This window comes from Triticum aestivum, chromosome 5A (genome assembly GCF_018294505.1).
Source record: "Triticum aestivum cultivar Chinese Spring chromosome 5A, IWGSC CS RefSeq v2.1, whole genome shotgun sequence".
Taxonomy (NCBI): domain Eukaryota; kingdom Viridiplantae; phylum Streptophyta; class Magnoliopsida; order Poales; family Poaceae; genus Triticum; species Triticum aestivum.
The window spans coordinates 543,321,455-543,329,826 of record NC_057806.1 but is presented as its reverse complement, the minus strand read 5'-3'; positions in this window follow the sequence as shown (position 1 = coordinate 543,329,826).

Below are 8,372 nucleotides of genomic sequence, written 5' to 3'. Positions count from 1 at the left end.
AGTGGTCCCCACAGTGTGAGTACAGTTTTCAGGAACTGAAAAGACGCCTGACTTCTGCTCCCATACTTGTGCCACCGGATTTCACTAAAGACTTTATTATCTACTGCGACGCCTCACGACAGGGACTAGGTTGCATTCTTATGCAGGATCGTCATGTGATTGCCTATGCATCTCGACAGTTGCATCCACATGAGGAGAATTATCCTACACATGATCTAGAGCTTGCAGCCGTAGTCTATGCACTCAAGACCTGGCGACATTACCTCCTTGGTAAACGTTGCGAGATCTACACCGATCACCAGAGTCTCAAGTATATCTTCACCCAACCAGATCTGAACCTTAGGCAAAGACGTTGGTTGGAGTTGATCACAGATTATGATCTAGGGATTACCTACACCCCAGGCAAAGCCAATGTCATGGCTGATGCGCTAAGCCGTAAATCCTATTGCAACAATCTCATGTTGCAGCAAGGCCAACCACTTCTCCATGAGGAATTCTGTAAGCTTAATCTTCACATAGCTCCTCGCGGTTTTCTTTCTACCCTGGTGGCGAAACCTGATCTTAAGGATCAGATTATCGCAGCTCAAAAGCAAGACACAGGAATTTCCCGGATCAAGAGAAACATTGCCAAGGGTATTGCTGGTAGTTTCTCCATGGATGATCGTGGTGTTGTTTTCTTTGAGAATCGCTTGGTGGTTCCCAAGAATCAACATCTGCGACAATTGATTCTTAAGGAGGCGCATGAATCTCCTTTCACAATTCATCCCGGTAGTACTAAGATGTATCAGGATCTACGCCAGAGGTTCTGGTGGACTAGGATGAAGAGAGAAATCGCTGAGTTCATTGCTAACTGTGACGTTTGTCGTCGCGTTAAGGCAGAGCATCAAAGACCTGCTGGCACCCTTCAGCCTTTGGCTATTCCTGAATGGAAATGGGATAAAGTTGGTATGGACTTCATCACCGGCTTTCCCAGGACCAAGAGAGGGAATAATGCTATCTTCGTAGTCATTGATCGTCTCTCCAAAGTGGCTCACTTCCTTCCTGTTCGAGAGAGTATCACTGCTAGTCAGCTTGCTGACTTATACATTTCTCGAATAGTATCACTTCATGGTGTTCCACTAGAGATCAATTCAGACCGTGGCAGTCTTTTCACTTCTCATTTTTGGGAGAGTTTCCAAACTGCCATGGGAACCCATCTTTCCTTCAGTACCGCTTTCCACCCTCAGTCGAGTGGTCAGGTGGAACGGGTCAATCAAATTCTCGAAGACATGCTCAGAGCTTGCGTTATCTCATTCGGTATGGATTGGGAGAAATGTCTTCCTTTTGCCGAGTTTGCTTATAACAATAGCTACCAATCCAGCCTCAAGAAAGCTCCTTTTGAGGTTCTCTATGGACGAAGATGTCGAACACCTTTGAACTGGTCAGAAACCGGTGAAAGACAATTCTTTGGACCGGACATGATCCAGGAGGCAGAAGAGCAAGTTCGCATCATTCGTGAGAATTTGAAAACAGCCCAGTCTCGTCAGAAAAGTCAGTACGATCGTCATCATAAGGATATGACTTATGAAATTGGCGACCAAGCTTACCTTCGGGTTACTCCTTTAAAGGGTACCCATCGTTTCGGTATCAAGGGCAAGTTGGCTCCTCGCTACATTGGTCCTTTTCGCATTCTCGCTAAACGAGGAGAGGTTGCCTACCAATTGGAACTACCCCCACATCTTTCTCGAGTTCATGATGTCTTCCACGTCTCTCAACTCAGGCGTTGCTTCTCGGATCCTATCCGTGGAGTGGACCACGAAACGCTTGATCTCCAAGATAACCTCACATACCGAGAGTACCCAGTTCGCATTCTTGATCAAGCAGAGCGTGTCACTCGACGTCAGAACATCAAGTTTCTCAAAGTTCAGTGGTCTCATCATTCCGAGAGAGAAGCTACCTGGGAGCGAGAAGATCATCTTCGACTGGAGTACCCCGCTTTCTTTCCGTCGACCCCCGAATCTCGAGACGAGATTCTTTCAAGTGGGGGCGAGTTGTCACATCCCTAGCCTGGTATGACCTAGGCTAGCTAGCCCTTTGTGCATCATATTTAAAATTCATTTAAATTTGAAATGAGGATTGGTGGAACCCTCAGAATCACTTTTGAAAATGACCCAAATAAAAATTTCTCCAAAAGGGTCCAAGAAAATGCTCATGATGCCCTCTAAAAATATTGGACAGAGATAAAAATCAAAACCATATTTTTAGGAGCTCATGGATATTTATTTTGGCCAATTGGATTAATTCGATAAATATTTGCATTGGAAATATATTTCTATATATATGAAATATGGCCCAAAAATTATGCCCTTTATAAAAGAGCTCTGGAATAATATATCCAGCTCCTGCAAAAATTGGCATAATAAAATAAAATGATTTAATATATTTATTAAATCAAACAAATGTCAGAAAAAAATAGAAAAACAGAAATAAAAGAAGTAGGGGCTTACCTGGGGCCTCCCCTGTGCAGCCCAGCCGCAGCAGGCCGGCCCAGCCGGGAGGTGGCCCAGCCCACCAGGCTCCCCCTCCTCTGTCGTCTTCCTTCCCGACAGGGGAACGGAGTGTGGCCGGCGCGCGCGCGCGCCACCGCGCCACGCCTCCTCCCTCCCTGTCTGCCTGTCCTCCCCTCGCCGCTCTGGATGGATTGCACGTCGCCACGCAGCCGCCCCGGTCCTTTTCCCCTCCCTCTCGCTCTCCCTCCTCCCTGTTTCTCTCTTCCCCAAGCGCACCCGAGCGCAGCCGCCGCCATCGCTCGCCGTTGCCGTAGCCACCGGCCTCCCCTCGCCTCCCTGAGACGCTTCCCAGCTCCGCCTCGACCCCCTCTACCTCCTCATCAAGCCTCGCACCTCCGGACGCGCTCCATCGCCGACGCCGTTGTCTTCTTCACCACCGACGCCGGAGATCGACTTCGCCGCCATCACCGTCAATTCGCCGGACGCAGGACGTCCCCGAGCACACCGGCCTGCTCTGCGAGTCCGCCGTGAGCCTCTCTTCCTTTCCCCTCACCTCTCTCTCTCGCGCGTGCCCTGTAGCCGCTGCCCCACGAGCGCCCGAAGCCGCCGTCCGCCATGGCCGGCGAGCTCCGTGCCCCCGAGCACCTCCGCCTCGCGTAGATAGCTCGATGTGCTCCTGCTGCCTCGTAGCTACCGCCTGTGCCCTCCGTTCGCTCGAACGCGAGCTGCAGCCCCACGCCCGCGCTATCCCGAGCTCCGGCCGCCGCCGCAAGCTTGCTCCGACGAGCTCCGGTGCCCCCGCAGCCCCCCAACCAGCTCCCCTGGTTGCGGACGACGACGGGCTACGCCCCGGTGGTCTTCGCGCGATCAAACGCCGTCTGTAACGCAAGTCCGGCGAGTCGCCGCCGCGCTATTGGTCGCCGCCGACCAGAACTCCGGCGGGCTGACGTGGCTCCGTTAATTGTGCACTAATCCCCACCTACTGACGCTGACGAGTGGGCCCCAGGGTTTAGTCAAAGCTGACCAGCCCAGGTTTGACTCGGGGTTAACCCCCTGTCACTGACGTGTGGGTCCCACACGTCAGATTTGACCTGGACAGCCGCGTTGACCCGCTGATGTAGTGATGACGTCATGCTGACGCAATTATTCATTTTCTGGAATTAAAATAACTCAGAAAATCCAGAAAATGTTTTAAACTTCAAAAATTCATATCAATTCAACCGTAGCTCAGATTTAAATAATTTATATATGAAGAATTATCAGAAAAATGCAATCTTTCCATCTGTACTAGTTTCATGCATGACAAACCAACTTATACATGCTGAATATGGGAAAACACATTATGGCATATATAAGAGACCTAATTTAGAAATGCATTTGAACTTTTGGTTCAAATGGACTTCAAACCAATTGAACACTAGTTGCATTAGCTCAACAGCATCACATCTACATGCCATGTTCATGCATCATATTGTTGCATATGATTGTGTATTGATTGCCGGCACTGTTCCTTCTTGATAGGTCCTGCTCCGGAGACGTTCCAGAGTACCTGTCTGTGAAGCAGTGCCTCCCTTGTTGAATTACCAGGCAAGCAAACCCCCTTGTTCATTTCGATAAAACCCTACTCTCTCGCTCCTGCTCTCAGTTATTGCATTAGGACAACAACGATTCATCTGCTACTTTGTGCTGCGGTAGTTGAACCCATTCCTCTGCATGACCTGTCATTGCCACAGTAAATAGTTGAAACCCACTAGCATGTGTACGAGTTGATTGAAGCCACTGATGTGTTCCTACCATGCTATGCCTGCTATTGCTTAGAGTTGTGTCAGGTCTGGTTCATTGGGAATGAATTGGAGTGTTACGATATGTTCTGATGCTGAGAGTTAAGTGTGTGAACACGATTTGGTAAAGGTAGCGGTGAGAGGCCATGTAGGAGTACATGGTGGGTTGTCTCACTGGAACCGTCCTTAAGCACTGAGTTCTATGTGTGTTGTCCAATGACTCGATACTACCACACATTGGGCTCCGGGCGCTCCAAGCCCTCTCGACTTATTAACCAACTTGATCTCTGTCCAGGAGTCGCAACTAGTTTCTGGCGTTTGTAGGTAGTGTTAGTAGTCTACCAAGTGGCACCCGGCCAGGTGGGCTAGGGACTGACTAGGCACCAGTGGCACGGTGTACCAAGCGTAGATCCATCCGGCGAGGTGGGCTTGGGAACCCTGCACACATCGTTTGGGGCCGTGAGTGAAACCCCGGCCGGATCTCCTTGCGGATGGAACCCGAATAGGCGATAAACCTGGATTAGAGTCTTGTGTGGTTAGTCAGGTCGTGGCCGACACCCTCGCCAGGCTTCCGCTTGAAGGTTGCCGAGATACATGACGTGTACATGGCGGTAAGTGGCGAGAGCGTGTGTGAAGAAGTACACCCCTGCAGGGTTAACATGATCTATTCGAATAGCCGGGTCCACGGTTATGGACTTCTTGGATGCCTACATGGTACATAGACAACTTGAAGTGGATACTATAAAATGCTCAAGACAAGTGTGAGTGCTATGGATGGCCTTCTCGTAGGGAGACGGGGATGAATCCATGGTAGTGTATTGCGTGGTGATTAGTGGACTCGTGTACGTTGTTTCACCTCCAGAGTTTCTGGTAGTCATAGAACAGGATAGCCACAGAGTCAAAGCTGGCTTGCTGCAACCAAACCCCACATTACCCTCTTGGTACAAATGCATGTATGATAGGATCTGATGTAAGTCTTGCTGAGTACCTTTGTACTCATGTTGCTTTATTTATGTTTTTGCAGCGGAGACTTCGGTCTTACTAGTGTTCTCGTGGACTTCGACTAGTAGCTAGTACCTCAGCTACGATCTTGATCGGATGTTGTAGATAGTCAGGCTCTTCAGCCTTTTTCATTTGTAGATGTCTGTACCCAGACATGTAATGCTTCCGCTTGTTGCTTGTATGCTCTGTATGACGGGTCTTGTGACCCCTGTTTGCAATAATTGCTATGACGGCTCTTCTGAGCCGTTATCTATATAATTGTTGAGTTATGCTGTGATGCCATGTTGTACAGCACATACTTGCATGTTATGCGTACGTGTAATGTGTAGTGCTATGTGTGGGATCTGACTATCTAGTTGTTTATCTTTAGTAGTCTCTCTTACCGGGAAATGTCTCCTAGTGTTACCGCTGAGCCATGGTAGCTTGCTACTGCTCTGGAACACTTAGGCTGGCCGGCATGTGTCCTTCTTCGTTCCTGTGTCTGTTCCTTCGGGGAAATGTCACGCTTTGAGTACCGGAGTCCTGTTAGCCCGCTACAGCCCGGTTTACCGGAGTCCTGCTAGCCCAGTGCTACAGCCCGGACCCACTTGCTGATGACCGACACGTTCGAAGCTGGGTCATGGATGCCTGTCCCTGTAAGTCTGTGCCACTTTGGGTTTACGACTAGTCATGTCAGCCCGGGCTCCTTATCATATGGATGCTAGCGACACTATCATATACGTGAGCCAAAAGGCGCAAACGGTCCCGGGAAAAGGTAAGACGACACCCGTGGGGATACCGTGCGTGAGGCCGCAAAGTGATATGAGCTGTTACCGGCTAGATCGATGTGACATCGAGTCGGGGTCCTGACAACCTTGCTGTGGGTCTGGCCCGGATGTTGCTCCAAAGTGTTTCTTATGGGCTGACCTAACACAACCGGGTGGGGAGGTCCACTGGTCAAAGCCCGTCCGTGCAAAGTCAAATGGCTAGATCCCGTGGTTAAACGCTACAGGGTTAGACGGGACAGGGGTACTGGGGGTAGCAATGCCACCGGAGCATCGCACCCGGCCCTCATACATGCGGGGTGGTGTGGTGGCATGTCCGAAGAGGCGGGACGCGTCTCCGGGGCGTGCCCCCCCCCCTCACGGACGACGATGACACGGTAGTAGACGTTCTGGGTAACGATGCGGCGTCAATATTACTAAATACACGGAGCGCGATAAAATCATGAGTTTTTTTTTGCACGACGTGGGCACATGTGCTATAGGAACGATGGTATTTTTTCATATTTTTTGGTGATGGAGCAGTATCCGAAAAATTCCCTCTACGCGGATTGCCCTTCGCGCGTCTACGGCTGTGGCCGGCGGCCTCCGGGGGCTAGCATGCCGCCAAATCTTGCGTAGGCGGCCTCTCACAAGTCTGGTAGTGTTGTGGCGGTTTCAAACGCCCGGCATGCGTGTTAGGGGTGTGCCCCCCTCATGGACGGCGCCGCCAAATCTTGCGTAGGCGGCCTCTCACAAGTCTGGAAGTGTTGTGGCGGTTTCAAACGCCCGGCACGCGTGTCCGGGGTGTGCCCCCCTTCAGGGACGGCACCACCGCCGGCACCTGGAGGGGGTAAACGGACGCGTGGGGTCTACACGGAGGGGATCTTGCTATGGGTCTGGCCCGGATGTTGCTCCAAAGTCTTCCTATGGGCTGACCTAACACAACCGGGTGGGGAGGTCCACTGGTCAAAGACCGTCCGTGCAAAGTCAAAGGGCTAGATCCCGTGGTCAAACGCTACAGGGTTAGGCGAGACGGGGGCACTGCGGGGTAGCAATGCCACCGGAGCATCGCACCGGGCCCTAATACATGCGGGGTGGTGTGGTGGCATGTCCGAAGAGGCGGGACGCCTCTCCGGGGCGAGCCCCCCCCTCACGGACGGCGATGACACGGTAGTAGACGTTCTGCGGTAACGATCCGGCGTCAATATTACTAAATACTCGGAGCGAGATAAAATCATGAGTTTTTTTGCACGACGTGGGCACATGTGCTATAGGAATGATGGTGTTTTTTCATGATTTTTGGTGATGGAGAAGTATCCGAAAAATTCCCTCTACGCGGATTGCCCTTCGCGCGTCTATGGCTGTGGCCGGCGGCCTCCGGGGGCTAGCATGCCGCCAAATCTTGCGTAGGCGGCCTCTCACAAGTCTGGAAGTGTTGTGGCGGTTTCAAACGCCCGGCACGTGTGTCCAGGGTGTGCCCCCCTCAAGGACGGCACCGCCGCCGACACCTGGAGGGGGTAAACGGACGCGTGGGGTCTACGCGGAGGGGATCTTGCTGTGGGTGTGGCCCGGATGTTGCTCCAAAGTGTTCCTATGGGCTGACCTAACATAACCGGGTGGGGATGTACACTGGTCAAAGCCCGTCCGTGCAAAGTCAAAGGGCTAGATCCCGTGGTCAAACGCTACAGGGTTAGGCGGGACGGGGGCACTGGGGGGTAGCAATGCCACCAGAGCGTCGCACCGGGCCCTCATACATGCGGGGTGGTGTGGTGGCATGTCCGAAGAGGCGGGACGCGTCTCCGGGGCGTGGCCCCCTCTCACGGACGACGATGACACGGTAGTAGATGTTCTGCGGTAACGATGCGGCGTCAATATTACTAAATACTCGGAGCGCGATAAAATCATGATTTTTTTTGCACGACGTGGGCACATGTGCTATAGGAACGGCGGTATTTTTTCATAATTTTTGGTGATGGCGAAGTATCCGAAAAATTGCCTCTATGCGGATTGCCCTTCGCGCGTCTACGGTTGTGGCCGGCGGCCTCCGGGGGCTTGCATGCCGCCAAATCTTGCGTAGGCGGCCTCTCACAAGTCTGGAAGTGTTGTGGCGGTTGCAAACGCCCGGCACGCGTGTCCAGGGTGTGCCCCCCCTCATAGACGACACCGCCGCCGACACCTGGAGGGGGGAAACGGACGCGTGGGGTCTACACGGAGGGGACCTTGCTGTGGGTCTGGCCCGGATGTTGCTCCAAAGTGTTCCTATGGGCTGACCTAACACAACCGGGTGGGGAGGTCCACTGGTCAAAGCCCGTCCGTGCAAAGTCAAAGGGCTAGATCCCGTGGTCAAACGCTACATG